At 43.7% G+C, this 15452-nt stretch overlaps 1 protein-coding gene across 2 annotated transcripts in view; it reads right to left on the bottom strand.

Annotated features, from left to right (window-relative positions):
- The window catches only part of LOC117352670 (B-cell differentiation antigen CD72-like), a 49900-nt gene that overhangs the window by 17857 nt on the left and 16591 nt on the right, over positions 1-15452 (bottom strand). Inside the window, exon 6 of one of the 2 annotated variants that reach the window (XR_004537755.1) lies at positions 7553-7796. The gene's annotated coding sequence lies outside the window, so the exon portion shown is untranslated. Of the gene's footprint in view, positions 1-7386; positions 7797-15452 lie in introns of those variants that run through there. The other variant, XM_033929248.1, reaches the window with a different exon arrangement.

Raw genomic sequence — 15452 nt, 5'->3', positions numbered from 1 at the left:
AGAAGGAGAACCTACCAGCCATTCCCTCCTTTGATCCAGCCTCGCTGGCACAGAAATTGGACTAAAAATGTCAACACTTTTCTAACCTTTGTGCCCATAGTTTAAATTCAGGCCTCTGTCTCCTTTGACTAAGCTGCGATAGCATTTTTAGCATGTGCTAAACCCGCGCGACGCGGATAGAACTGATGCCAGCTCAATGCTATCGCCGCTTAGTAAAAGGAGCCCTAAAACTGGGTAGAAAAAGGATTTGGGGCCACTGGCTGCGACCCTGAATCTGTCACTTCGGTGGGGGATCCTGATGGAGAGGAGGTGTGGGGAGAGGCGGAGAGGTGTCAGCAAGGAGATGAGTCGTGCCACGAGAGGCACGTCCTATAAGCAGTCAGCCCTCCCTTACCAGCGTCTCGTCGGGGCACACTGAACTTAAGAACCTAAGAATAGCCTTACTGGGTCAGCCCCGACTTCACGGAGGCCAATCCAAGCCACAAGTATCTGGCAAAACCCCAAATAGTAGCAGCATTCCATGCTACCGTCCCATGTCGGTCTCAACAGCAGACTATGGACTTTTCCTCCAGGAATTTGACCAAACCTTTTTGTAAACCATCTTCCTCCATCCTACTACTCACAGTTTTTTATTAGCATGCTTATATTATGTTATATCCCGCCGAAACCTCATTAATTAGAGTTCTAGGCAGGTTATAGGCAAGATATTGTTAAACAGAATTTTGTCTAGAGTCTTTGTACTGTATGTTACAAGGACTTAAGCATGCTACATAAAGTTATCATATTGTTATTGAATTATGCATCCAGTCTGAAGTAATATATCAAAGATAGCAGCTGACCATTAACATAGTAACATATAGTAGATGACGGCAGATAAAGACCCGAATGGTCCATCCAGTCTGCCCAACCTGATTCAATTTAAATTATTATTATTTTTTTTTTTTCTTCTTAGCTATTTCTGGGCGAGAATCCAAAGCTTTACCCGGTACTGTGCTTGGGTTCCAACTGCCGAAATCTAACGTTCACTTTATTTTGGGTGACTTGTACTATTACTCTGAGTTTCTTTGGACACCTGGTAGGGATTTTAAAGAACATGTTTTTAGATTTGTGTGATATTGTGACGGTCTTCGCCGCCTACTCTTAGAGTGTAGGCTGAGTTCTCACGGTCACTCTGGTTGTTCACTGCCTACCCGAGAGTGTAGGCTGGGTCCTCATGGTCATTGTTCGACACTCTGGTCCCTCTTGGACTCTCCGGTCACTCTGGATTGTTATATAGGGAAATACAGGGCAGGAATAACCAATAGGCCAAGTAGGTACGTGCCTAGGGCCCGAAAATGTCAGGGGGGTCCGATGAAGGAGGGCATCAACATTGTTTTTTCCAAACGGCAATGGGTCCCTCCAGCATCGATTGGCAACATGGGCCCCCCAGATCAATAATGTGGGCCCCACCCCAATCGGCAACGCAGCCCCCCCCCCCCCCCATCGACGGAAAGAAAGACAAGCAAGCAACGCGGGTAAGAAAGGCAACGGGAACTGTAATTGTGCAAGTGCTGCTTCTTGCCCAAAGCTTCCCTCTGACGCAGCTTCCTGTTTCCACCTGGGCGCATGCTGGGGTGGAGCGGGGCAGGGGTCCCAGTGTACTTGAGTGCCTTGGGGCCCTCAACGAATTAGTCCTGCCCTGGGCATGTCAGAAAATTCATCTAATAATTGCCAATAATTGTTACTAGGAATAGCAGTCCTGGTTTTCAATGTTATCGAGGATTTATCACAACTGCTAAGTGAAGATCGTACAAATTTATTGAAGGCTTTTTTGTCTACCGCAATGAAAATATAATTAAAATATAAAAACGCTGCTGCATCAATTTCCCATCGCTCTCACTGCTAATTGCGGCTCCACTCTGTCCCCTTTCTCCCTTCCCTCCCTCCCCACAACAACTGACTTTCACTTCCCGGTTCACAGACCTGGAGCACTACCCCCGAGGGGGGGGGGGGGGAGGTTGCTGATTCTTAGCCTTATCTGCGTATGAGGCTGCACCTGGCAATCCGGGTCACCCCCCTCCCAGGTGAAAGTATTTATTTTTCAACTGTTTACAAGAGGAAAGAGGAACCTACTGTGAAATCCTGTGCCGTGACCCTGGTGGCCACCTCCATCATTAAAACAATTCTCTTTGGCATTTCACTCTAGAGGTGTCTGGCTGTCATGGGAAAAAGCTCGTAAGAGGCAAGTACTGCTGGGGGTGATCATACTTCCGCCTACATGTCATAAAAATAACAACACTTTTCTGCACCAGTTAATATTATACTCATAAAGACGTTTCAATCCTACTCAACTTACGGGTCCTGAACGAGCGACACTTTCTTCAGAGTGTGTCCCCAATACCTGCACTTTCTACTTCAGATGATTCTTCAATGCACTTATTGCAGAAAAAGCTCTCTGCGGGGCTAGAGGATCCTGCTCTTTCGCCAATCGCACGGGATGTACAAGGAATCATTGTTTTCCTCCCTTTCATTTGCGTAGTTTTTTTTGTAGAGAAGGGGTTTAGGGCTCAATGTTTGTAACAGCACCCACTAAAACCTAATCTAATCTAATCCTTAGGTTTGTATACCGCATCATCTCCACATTCGTAGAGCTCGGCGCCCTTAGTATTGCTCTACTATGGTATGAGCGCAAATTGAATGTTGAGTGCAGTTCTGGTCGCCGTATCTCAAAAAAGATTAGTGGAATTAAAAAAGGTACAGAGAAGGGCGATGAACATGATAAAAAGTTTGGACGCTTCCCCTATGAGGAAAGGGCTTTTCAGCTTGGAGAAGAGATGGCTTCAGGGGTCTATAAAATACTGAGTGGAGTGGAAAGGGTAGATGTGATTCACTTGTTTACTATTTCCACAAATACTAGGACTAGGGGGCATGCAATGAAGCAACTAAGTAGTAGATGTATAACAAACCAGACAAAATATTTCTTCACACAATGTGTAATTAAACTCTGGAATTCATTAGCATAGCAGGGTATAAAAAAGGTTTGGATCATTTTCTAAAAGAGAAGTCTATAGGCCATTGAGACGGCTTGGGGAAATTCACTGCTTCTTATTCCTAGGATAAGCAGCATAAAATCTGTTTTACTACTTAGGATCTAGCTAAGTACTTGGGACCTGGGTTGGCCCCTGTTGGAAACAGGAAACTGGGCTTGATGGACCTTCGGTCTTTCCCAGCAAAACAGCTCTTATGCTCTGGAGAGTGTGCCTAGCTAACTAAACCTGACGCCAGAGTGAAAGAAAGCACTGTCCCCTCCAAATATATCACTATTCCATCAACATCCCCATCCTCTACATCTTTCCCCATCCTTAGACTCCGTGTCATGATCTTATTATGTATGCAAACTTGTAACCCGTTCTGAGCTCTTCTGGCAGGATGGGATATAAATCCAAATCCAATCCAATCTTTCAGTATATATACCAGATCATCCTCCAGACCACAAAGGCTCGACTCGGTTTACACAATAAGAGGTTGTAATAGTTCCTTCAAATAGAATTATTTATGTAACAATTTTTTGAACGAGAAAAGTCTTCAGATATTTTGTGAAGACATAAAGAGAAAAAGTAGATCTGATCTCAACTGGTTGGTCGTTCCGAATAGAAGTAACGATGTATTCAAAGGAGCGAAAGACATAACCAATGAACAATTGAAGAGAAAGAAACTTTATACAGTTGAGAGGTCCTTGGTCATATAGTTCGTAAAGAATTAAGAGAAATAGGGACCAACGGCAGAAATACTCCATTCAAATTTGTGAACACTTTGGTAGCACACCTGAATTGAATTCAAAAACGATAGCATAACTGGTTTTATGAAAGGTTTGGACAAGTTCCTGGAGGAAAAGCCCAAAATCTGTTATTGAGAAAGCCACTGCTTGCCCTGGATCAGTAGCATGGAATGTTGCTACTCTTTGGGATTCCATAATCTTTTGTTACTCTTTGGGATTCCGGAATCTTGCTATTCTTTACAATTCTGAATGGAATGTTGCTACTCTTTGGGGTTCCAGAATCTTTTGTTACTCTTTGGGATTCTGGAACTTTGCTATTCTTTAGGATTCTGAATGGAATGTTGCTACTCCTTGGGTTTTGGCCAGGTACTAGTGACCTGGGTTGGCCACCATGAGAACAGGCTACTGGGCTTGATGGACCGTTGTTCTGACCCAGTAAAGCTATTCCTATTTTCTTATGAACTGGCAACCACTGAAAAGCCCTCAACAAAGGAGACACAAATCGTACTTCTTTTTCCTATAAATCAATTTGGCTGCTGTATTTTGGATCAACTGCAACCTCTTCAAGCTGCCCTTAGTTAAGAAAGCGTAAAGCGAGTTGCCAGGACAAAAGAAAGAAATATGTAAATTAAAGGGGCCGGAGTGATCCCTAGTCAGTACCGCCTCAAAGGCACCTCAGTTCAGCCTCCACCAGACTGTGAGAGAGCGATGCCACTGCTGACCCTTCGACCAGACCCTTATGTACCCTGGGTGAACGGACACTGAGAGACAAGATAATCAAGAAATCAAAGAGCAGAAAGCCTTCAGAGTTTGTGGTTTCATTTTCTCTGTTTTAGGTTCGGGTCTCGGTCAATGTTTTCTTGCATGTATTTGGAGCCCCACCTGGAACGATGGATGAAGCAGCAACAAATATTCTTTTAAACGGATAGAAACGTCCAGAGGCACAGAATAAACAATCCCTGCTCGGTCACATTTGCCTTATTTAAATACTTGAACGATACTGACAATCAAAGAAATAGTCTCCAAAAATTGATGACATGAAATGAAGCTGCAAGGAGAGACATTGAAAGCAATATCAGGTTATTTTATTTCATTCTTTTTGCAGAAAGGATGCTCTTCCACACATCATAAAAGCCCCCTCAAAATACAATTGTGACAAATAAACCACCCTATCTGCTTGCACATACTGAAGTGGGTGCACCATAAACCACAGAGATTCTAAAACGCCCCAAATCCATACGATCAGTGTATAATACCCGGCGTTGCACGGGTATTTAATTATAGCAATAACACAGTAAATGGATTGAAATAAAGATACTTTATAGTGGTGAATGAAATTATTTTTTTACAGCTCTATAAAAAGTACAATATTCAAATTATAATGTGAAATATTTGACAAAATGAATACAATACAACTAACACAAAACTTGATTATAAACAACAATTTTAGTTTCACCTCCAGGAGCAAGAACATATAAATTCTTGGGTGAACCCACCCTTGATCAAGCAACATAGAGTTGTCCATGGGAAAAACAGGGGGATCTTAAATCCACTCCACAGTATGTAATAGTCTGTCCCTGTGATTTGTTGATTGTGATAGAGAATGCAAGTCTCACTGGAATTTGCAATCTCTTAAGCTGAAAAGGAAGATCTGTTGGAATAAGTGGTATCTGCGGGATAAATACGGTTTCACCTTGTCCCTTTCCGGTTAAGATAGTCGCTTCAATTACATTGGCCAGTAACCTCTTTACACAAAGCCTTGTGCCATTGCAAAGTTTTGGTGGGTCAAGGTTGCTAAGTAAAATAACTGGAGATCCCACAGCTTTTTACATTTTTTCCATTGACTTGAATGGGTGAAATCTGATTTTCTGTTTGTAGCTCCGCCCACGTGTGCAGGTGGGCCGCGAGACCCCCAGAACATATCACCCCAGGTAGTGAGGGATCTGCATACCAAGTTTCGTTCAAATCGGTCAAGCCGTTTTTGCGTGATCGCGGCACATACACACATACCTCTGATTTTATATATAGAGATATCTAAAATAGTTCATTGTCCATAATATGAGACCGATCAATTTATGCTGCAAGAGGCAAGGTGGATTATATGATGTGTAATAAGTGACAGACAAGTAGAGCTTTCGTGCTTGTAGCAGGTTTCCGGGTCTCGTCTTGTCAGGTAGAAACTAACATTTCACTGGCTCATAATTTACTCAATCAAAAATTTCAAACACTAACAGCTACTCGATGAAGTTCCAGGGAAACACTTTTAAAACAAACAGGAAGAAAGTTTTTCCCCTCAGATAATAGTTAAGCTCTGGAACGTGTTGCCAGAGGATATGGTAAGAGCGGATAGCGTAGCTGGTTTTAAAAAAGGTTTGGACAAGTTCCTGGAGGAAAAGTCCTTAGTCTACTATTGAGACAGACATGGGGGTACCAAGGAATGTAGCTACTTTTGGGAGTTTTGCCAGGTACTAGTGACCTGGACTGACTACCGTGAGGATTCACTTTTAATTCCCACTTTAATACAAAATTAATAGTAAAACTGGACACAAGCAGTCTCTGTGGTAATAATCGAACCTTTCCCAAGACAATGTTGACGGAAAACAGGTCTAGCTCAGAAAGTCTAACTAGTGACTACATGACCACCGGAGGGATTAACTGCTTTAACCTTTCCTCACAGATGATGAGTCGTCCCATCCCTTTCATCATTTTCGTTGCCCTTCTCTGTACCGTTTCTAATTCCGCTCTATCTCTTTTGAGATACAGCTACCAGAATTACACACAGTATTCAAGGTGCAGCCATACCATAGAGCATTGTAGCATTTTCCTTTCCTTTCTTGATACTAAATTTACCATCCTTTTGTAATAAGTAGCATGCTCCCTTTAAATGAACTTGCATACTGAATTTAAATAGCCACGCTATAAATGAATGCCACCTTTGGGGTGCTAAGATCGTTTCCCCCCCCCCCTAGTTCGAGGTTGTAAACTGAAAAAACACCAGGAACATCTTCTCTCGCACCAAGCAGCATCATGGGGTAAAGACCTAGAACAATTGCTTTCGCCCACTACTTATGAGGAATTTAGGAAACGTCTGAAAACCCACCTGTTCCTAAAGTATCTAGACAACTGATCCTCTCTTCTCTCTCCCCTCTAGAGCGATTAACTTGTCCTTTTGATCTCTCTCTCCTCAACAATGAATTTCCTGTCCTATTAATTCTCTTTCTTCCTCTCCTCTTAAAGTCAATTCGATTTGTTACCTTTGCTTAATCTTCTGTAAACCGCATAGAACTTCATGGTATTGCGGTATACCCTCGGCCACAAGAGGGCACCCGCTCAAACTCAGGGGCGGAAAATTTCATGGCGACACCAGAAAGTATTTCTTCACAGAGAGAGTGGTTGATCATTGGAACAAGCTTCCAGTGCAGGTGATCGAGGCAGACAGCGTGCCAGACTTTAAGAATAAATGGGATGCCCATGTGGGATCCCTACGAGGGTCAAGATAAGGAAATTGGGTCATTAGGGCATAGACAGGGGGTGGGTAAGCAGAGTGGGCAGACTTGATGGGCTGGAGCCCTTTTCTGCCGTCATCTTCTATGTTTCTATATAAGCTGTTATTATTATTATTACCAGTGCTAATACATGTGGGTCATGCAGCATGGTCTGCTTTACTGCATAAGTCCTGAAATTAGGTAGATATTAGGTACCACCTGGTCCTCCAGAATGTTTGAGAGAAGATAGGTAGATATTTATTTATTTATTTGGGATAACCTGAATACAGATGGTGCGTAAGCAGCACACCTTTCGCATTTCAGGTTCCTCTGGGAGTCTTTCAGTTTAAAGCTGGCTCCCATCATACTCTGACACATGCCGCTTCCAGTTCAAGCGTTGATAATAAATGTGGAGATCCTTCATATAGACTGGTGACATTGCGTGACTTATCCTGTGGTCTTCATTAACAACCAATGGACAACGTCCATCATTGGGAGTTCTTCTACGCTACGGCATGGCACCTCGGCAAAACTGAAGCTGTCATCTGTTAAAGCTGTAAAGAGAAGATACACAAATCTATCAAGGCTAAGGATGATTTAATTATAAGCATATGATCCCATTGCAAGTAAGAGAATAATTCTACTAATGTGTTAAATTATTGTTCATCTTCTGTAATGGAATCCATTAGTAATGATATTGTCCCTGTTATGTCTATCTTTGGGAATAAATCATTTCAAAGAACTGTTGTTCCTATCCCTTTAAAGCAAACTATAGTTCAGCCTTATTGAAAGTGCCCTCTCTGGATCGTTCGAATACAGATCATTTTAGACCGACTTCTTCTTTGTCTTTCTTGGCAAAAGTCTTTGAGATGATTGCCCTTAAACAATTACAAAGTTTATGGACAGTCATAGATTCTTCGATTAGTTTCAACTTGGATTCGGGTCCTTCAGCCATTGAGTAATCCGCTGGGGGGGGAGGGGAATGAGGTGGTCTATAAAGACTAGGGTAACAATTCAACCTTATCAGAACATGCCTCCACAAATCTGAATATGTTCTATGTCATGTAAATAAGATATGGTTAAAATCTGAAGTACTGTATATACTCGAATATAAACTGAGATTTTTGGGCCCCGTCCCCTTGTGAACCAATCGTAGGCCTCTACCGGGCCTGCCGTGAGACCTGATGGTCCAGTGATGGGCCGGGACAAGAGACATCTTCTGTCCCAGCCAACTCTAATAACTTTTACCTCCTTCCCCCTCCCCGGTGTACCTTTTAAATCCATGGTGGGCCAGGACACCAGGGATCCCTCCCGCCTCCTGTCACAGCTGATTCTAAGAATTTTTAACTCCTTCCTGTCTCCCCTGCATATCTTTAGAATTTTTGATAGTCCAGCGGTGAACCACAGCAGGAGCGAGCTTCCTTCGCTCCTGCCTGTGCCATGAGGTAAGACCCCCCCACACACACACACACACTCATGGACTTCCTCACATCCAGAAAGATCAGAATACAAATGTACATACTTATCTCCAGAACATCAGCACCTGAACCGCAAGGCACAGGCGAAATAGAAATCACAAATGTAATGTAATGTATAGGAAAATAGAGCTGCATACAAGGTGGCTTAAGTAGCCTGGGGGTGGGCTAGTGAACCATAGAGAGGAGGTCCCAGGCCCATAAGCCACTCTAACCACTACATTTATGGTGGAAAATGTGAGCGCTCCAAAAAAAACCAAAACCCTACCCTACTGCCATAGAGGTGCCACCTGCAGCCATAAGGGCTATTGGCAGGTGGGTAGAGTAGGTTTTGGGGGTGTTTCCTGATTTGATTAGGTTATTAGGTAGGCAGATTAGAAATCATAATCACAAAAGATTATTATTATCCTTTCCATCAATAAAAGCGTTACTGTGACGAAGTCTGACTCTGAAACGAAAAATATGTCAGAATTCAACATATGAAATCTTTCAAAAGAAACTGAACACGTGGCTTTGTGATGACTTTCTAAAACTAAATTAATTTGTCTAGATCTATTAGGATGTACTTATTCTCACCTATACAAGGCTGGTTTGAAAAAGTTGGTAAAAAAAAGCCAGTTAATCGACGTAGTCTCCGTCGAGGGCTGTACACGTAGGCCTGTGAGTTTCCAGGTTTTTCCCACAAGCTATTTTTCCTACAATACAATAAAAACCGGAAACTCTTTGACTAATTGTATAGCCCTCGATGGAAACTACGTTGTGTAACTTGCTTTTTTTTTTTTTTACCAAATCTTTCAAACCACCCTTGTTTTATGTAACCCACTCTAAACCTGAACGCAGGGATAGGGCAGGATATAGTTATAGCATGTGTATGAATCAGGTTCTAGATCAAAGGCAGTTAGCATGTGTGCAGGTTTCAAGAAAACAAAAGTGCTAGCAGATGTCTGCACATACTGTATCACTAAATGTCATAAGAACATAAGAGTTGCCTACTGGGGTAGACCGAAGGTCTAATAGTGGCCAACCCATGTCCCAAATAACTAGGTAGATCCCAAATCATAAAACAGAATTTATGCTGCTTATCCTATGAACAAGCAATGGATTTCCCCAAGCCTTCTCAAGAATGGCCTATGGACTTCTCTTTTAGGAAATGATCCAAACCTTTTTTAAATCCCGCTAAGCTAACTGATTTCACCACATTCTCCGGCAACAAATTCCAGAGTTTAATTACACGTTGTGTGAAAAATATTTTCTCTGGTTTGTTTTAAAGCCACTACTTAGTAGCTCTACCACATGCTCACTAGTGCTAGTATTTTTGGAAAGAGTGAACAAGTGGTTCACACCTACCCTTTCCACTGCAGTTAGCATTTTATAGAAGTCTAGGATATCTTCCCCATAAAATATGGACTGGAGTAGAACAGACAGATATTGTATATTTAAAATCTGATATGCCACTATGATTAGGGTTACCATATTTTTCTCCGGGAAACCCCAGACACATGACCCCGCCCCTTTCCACATCCAGCTCCACCCCCCACAAAGCCTCCTCTCTTCTTCCGGACGAGCTCCAGCAGCGTATGGAGGGCCTGGGGTGCGTGGATGTGTGACGTCAACCGGCGCATGCTCGGAGGCCCTCCAGATATGGCCGGAGCTCGTTGAGGCTTTCCATAACCAAGACAAATGCCGGGTTTTGGAAAGTCCATCCGGGAGCCTGGGCAATCCCCTAAAAAGAGGACATGTCCTGGTTTTCCCATACATCTGGTAACCCTAGCTATGATATGGGCCATCACAAAAGTGCTGACACGGTGCTTGTTCCTGTTAATTATATAGCATATGAGAGCAATGAATGGAGGATTCTTGGTTTTACATATAACTGGTGGTCAATGCTGATGACTGAAGGAGAGAAAACACATCCATTCATGGAAACATCTGGTCTAACGATCACCCACTCTTCGTAGGTTTATTTTTCTTATTTTCTTTTTTACTGTTGGATTTTTTGGGGTTGATTCTCTAAGCGGTGCCTGGCACGGCAGGCGCCTAGGAAATCAGCAGTTGCCACGTGTCAATCATGGAAGGCGCCGTATACGGAATGACAGCTAGCATAGAGCTTAGGTGCTGCCAATGTAGGCCAAGGCTTTACTGGTCTACCTTTCTGGCACCAGGCGCTCCAATTTTCCCGGAAATGTCCTGTCTTTTAAGGACATGTCCAGGCGTCGGGATGGCTTTTCAAAACTGCACTTTGTCCATGTTTTGAAAAGCTTCCACCTCGGGAGGGCATCCACGCATGCGCAGATGCCCTTCCGATGCAGTCCCAAGGACGAGAACAGGTTGAGGGGAGGCGGGGCATGACATGGGGGCGTAGAATCGTATCTAGCACCGCCCCTAGATACGCCCACTTCCAGGCTTCAGCATGGCTACTAGATGCTATGGACTCAGGTGCCAGTACCGGAGGGTGCCTAGCAGCACTTCATTTTTAATTGTTTTTTTTATCATGCAATTATCACTTTAACAGACCTCTAATTGGCAATTACAATTTACGCACTCCTCCTGTACAGCCCATTCTATAAAGATGCACCCATAAATTCTAGTGCAAAGATTTGAAAAGGGGGTGAGGTCACGGGAGGGAAATGCGCAGGTCGTGAGTGTTCCAGCAATTTGCATACACGGTTACATAATATGCCTGGGATTTACACCAGGGTTCAATTGGCGCAAATCCTCATGCCTAAAAAGTTAGGCTAAGCGCTATTTTATAAATGACACTCAATTCAGAGCATTGTTTAGCACTTAGGGTCTGTGTCTTTAAAGGGTGCCTAACTTAATTGTCAAAATAGGCTCAATAATTGCTAAAAACAAAGAAAAAACTGGGCGATAGGCACCTATTGCATGGCATGTATGGGCGTTCCTATGGGCAGAGTGCGACTTAGGCGACACTAACCACAATTCTCCAAAAACTTATTTAGGTGCTGGCTGACTTAGATGCCTAATGCAAATGCCGGGAACAAATGGAGCAGAAACGAAGATCGGCATCTACTACCAACCTCCAGGGCAGTCCGAAGAAATTAATGGACAAATGACGGAAGAGGTTCAACGCAACTGCAAGGGAGGCAATGCACTTATCATGGGCAACTTCAACTATCCGGGGATAGACTGGAACCTAGGAACCTTCGGCTGCGGTAGGGAGACCAAGTTCTTGGATGCTGTAGGCGATTGCTTCCTGGAACAACTTGTCAAGGAAAATATGAGAGGAAATGCAATTCTGGACTTAATTCTAAATGGACTATGAGGACCAGCGCAGAGTGTAGAAGTAGAAGGGACGCTGGGTACCAGTGATCACAATATGATCCGCTTCAACCTGGACACAGGGGCAAAACATCAATCCAGAACGATGGCTACAGTGCTGAACTTCCAAAAAGGAAATTATGAAGGGATGAGACTCATGGTGGGGAAGAAGATTAAGAAGAGGATAAGTACTGTAAAAACACTAGAGCAAGCTTGGTCCCTTTTTAAGGACACAGTCACCGATGCGCAAAATCTATATATACCACGTGTCAACAAGGGATCCAAGAGGAAAAAGAACAAGGAACCGGCATGGCTCACTGTAGCGGTGAAGGAAGCAATCAGAGACAAGAAGACTTTGTTTAAGGAATGGAAAAGGTCAAAAACAGACAAAAACTGGGAAAAGCACAAACAGCATCAAAGCAGGTGCCATAAGGTGGTGAGAGGGGCCAAAAGGGACTACGAAGAAAAAATAGCCAAGGAGGCAAAAAACTGCAAGTCGTTCTTTTGATATACTAAGAGAAAACGACCCGCGAAGGAAACAGTGGGGCCATTGGATGACCATGGAACAAAGGAGGACAAAGCCATCGCAGACAAACTGAATACATTTTTTGTGTCTATGTTCACCGAAGAGGATATACACAACATACCGGAAGCCGACAGGTTATACGCGGGAAACGAAGATGGGAAACTGACAGGGTTGATAGTCAATCTAGAAGAGGTATGTAGGCATATTGATAGGCTTAAAAATGATAAATCCGCGGGACCGGATGGCATCCATCCGAGGGTAATCAAAGAACTTAAAGGGGCTATAGTGGAACTGCTTCAACTAATAGGCAACCTGTCGATCAAATCGGGAAGGATTCTGGAAGACTGGAAGGTGGTGAATGTTACGCCGATCTTCAAGAAAGGTTCGAGTGGTGATCCAGGAAACTACAGGCCGGTGAGTCAGACCTCGGTACCGGGAAAGATGGTAGAGGCACTGATAAAGGACTGCATCATTGAGCACCTTGAAGAACATGATCTGATGAGGAACAGCCAGCATGGCTTCAGCAAAGGAATATCTTGCTTGACGAACTTGCTACACTTCTTAGAGGGAGTAAACAGCCAGATAGACAAGGGTGACCCGGTTGACATTGTATATCTGGATTATCAGAAGGCGTTCGACAAGGTTCCGCATGAACAACAACTTTGAAAAATTGTGAGCCATGGAATCGAGGGTGAAATACTCACGTGGATTAGAAACAAGCTGGCGGATAGGAAACAGAGTGGGATAAATGGACAATACTCGGACTGGAAGAGCGTCACCAGTGGAGTGCCGCAGGGTTCGGTGCTTGGACCCGTGCTCTTCAACATATTTATAAAATATCTGGAAATTGGTACGACGAGTGAGGTGATTAAATTTGCAGATGATACTAAGTTATTCAGAGTAGTGAAGATGCAGGAGGATTGCGAAGATCTGCAACATGATATAAACACGCTCGAGAAATGGGCCCCGACATGACAAATGAAGTTCAACATGGATAAGTGTAAGGTAATATAATGTAATGTAATGTAATGTAATTTATTTCTTATATACCGCTACATCCGTTAGGTTCTAAGCGGTTTGAAGAAAATATACATTAAGATTATAAATGAGAAGTAAGAAGGTACTTAAAAAATTCCCTTACTGTCCCGAAGGCTCACAATCTAACTAAAGTACCTGGAAATTAATAAAGGTGATGCATGTCGGTAACAAAAATCTTATACACAAATACATGATGTCCGGGGCGGTACTTGGAGACCCCCCCCAGGAAAGAGACTTGGGAGTACTGGTCGAGAAGTCGATGAAGCCATCCGCGCAATGCATGGTGGTGGCGAAAAGGGCGAACAGAATGCTAGGAATGATTAAGAAGGGGATCACGAACAGATCAGAGAGGGTTATCATGCCGCTGTACCGGGCCATGGTATGCCCTCACCTGGAATACCGCATCCAGCACTGGTCACCGTACATGAAGAAGGACAAGGTACTACTCGAAAGGGTCCAGAGAAGAATGACTAAAATGGTTAAGGGGCTGGAGGAGTTGCTGTACAGTGAGAGATTAGAGAAACTGGGCCTCTTCTCCCTCGAAAAGAGGAGATTGAGAGGGGACATGATCAAAACATTCAAGATAGTGAAGGGAATAGACTTAGTAGATAAAGACAGGTTGTTCACCCTCTCCAAGGTAGGGAGAATGAGAGGGCACTCTCTAAAGTTGAAGGGGGATAGATTCCGTACAAACGTAAGGAAGTTCTTCTTCACCCAGAGAGTGGTGGAAAACTGGAATGCTCTTCTGGAGGCTATTATAGGATAAACACTCTCCAGGGATTCAAGACAAAGTTAGACAAGTTTCTGCTGAACCAGAACGTACGCAGGTAAGGCTAGACTCAGGGCACTGGTCTTTGACCTAAGGGCTGCCATGTGAGCAGACTTCTGGGCATGATGTACCACTGGTCTGACCCAGTAGCGGCAATTCTTATGTTCTTATACAATCAGCCGCTTAGTACATGCTTGTTTTTTGAGCCATAAATAGGATTTGGTCTTTAGGCATTAATTCTATAAGTGGGCACTTCCCTTTTACACAACCTGCTACTTGGTGAACCTATTCCATAATAGCGTTTGTTGGAGAATATTCGTGTAATCCAGTATCTAAGAGCCCCCATTTATACAGCCATAGGTCTAACTGTGAGCACCGAAAAGCAACAGGAACTACAACAAGGAAGTACTGAAGGACCAGTTCTGGATGCTAGGAAGGAAGCTGAAGACCAGAACACAGAAGATAGCATTCTCGGAGATCCTGCCGGTACCCAGGGCAGATGAGAAGAGGCAGATGGAGCTGCAAGCAGACAACGCATGGATGCGGCGCTGGTGTGAGGAAGAAGGATTCCACTTTGTGCGCAACTGGATGACGTTCTGGGAGAAGAGCAAGCTCTACAAGAAGGATGGACTCCACCTCAGCAGAGATGGAATGAGGCTACTTGCAAGCAACATCAAGAGAGAAGTGGACAAGTTTTTAAACTAGGAAGAAGGGGAAAGCCGACAGTTGACCGAGAGAGAGAGTCGATGGTTCGGGAACCAGTATACCAGGAGGATACCGTGCAAGAAGATAGAGGGAAAGACTCACCGGATTACAGGCAAGACAGATCGAAAAGGACACAAGAGGGAAGGAAATGCAAGAAAGGAACAGGCCGCAAACTCAAGTGTATGTACACGAACGCAAGGAGCCTTAGAAATAAGATGGGTGAATTAGTTGCCATGGCACAAAAAGATAACATTGACATCATAGGCATCACGGAAACATGGTGGACTGAGGAAAATGTCTGGGACACTGCTACCGGAGTACAAACTATACCGCAGAGACAGAGTGGCTCAAAAAGGTGGGGGCATTGCCATATACGTCAAAGAGGAAATTGAATCTACTGGAGAGAACACACCACAAC

This window comes from Geotrypetes seraphini, chromosome 1 (genome assembly GCF_902459505.1).
Source record: "Geotrypetes seraphini chromosome 1, aGeoSer1.1, whole genome shotgun sequence".
NCBI lineage: Eukaryota > Metazoa > Chordata > Amphibia > Gymnophiona > Dermophiidae > Geotrypetes > Geotrypetes seraphini.
This window is presented reverse-complemented; position numbering and strand designations above follow the sequence as displayed.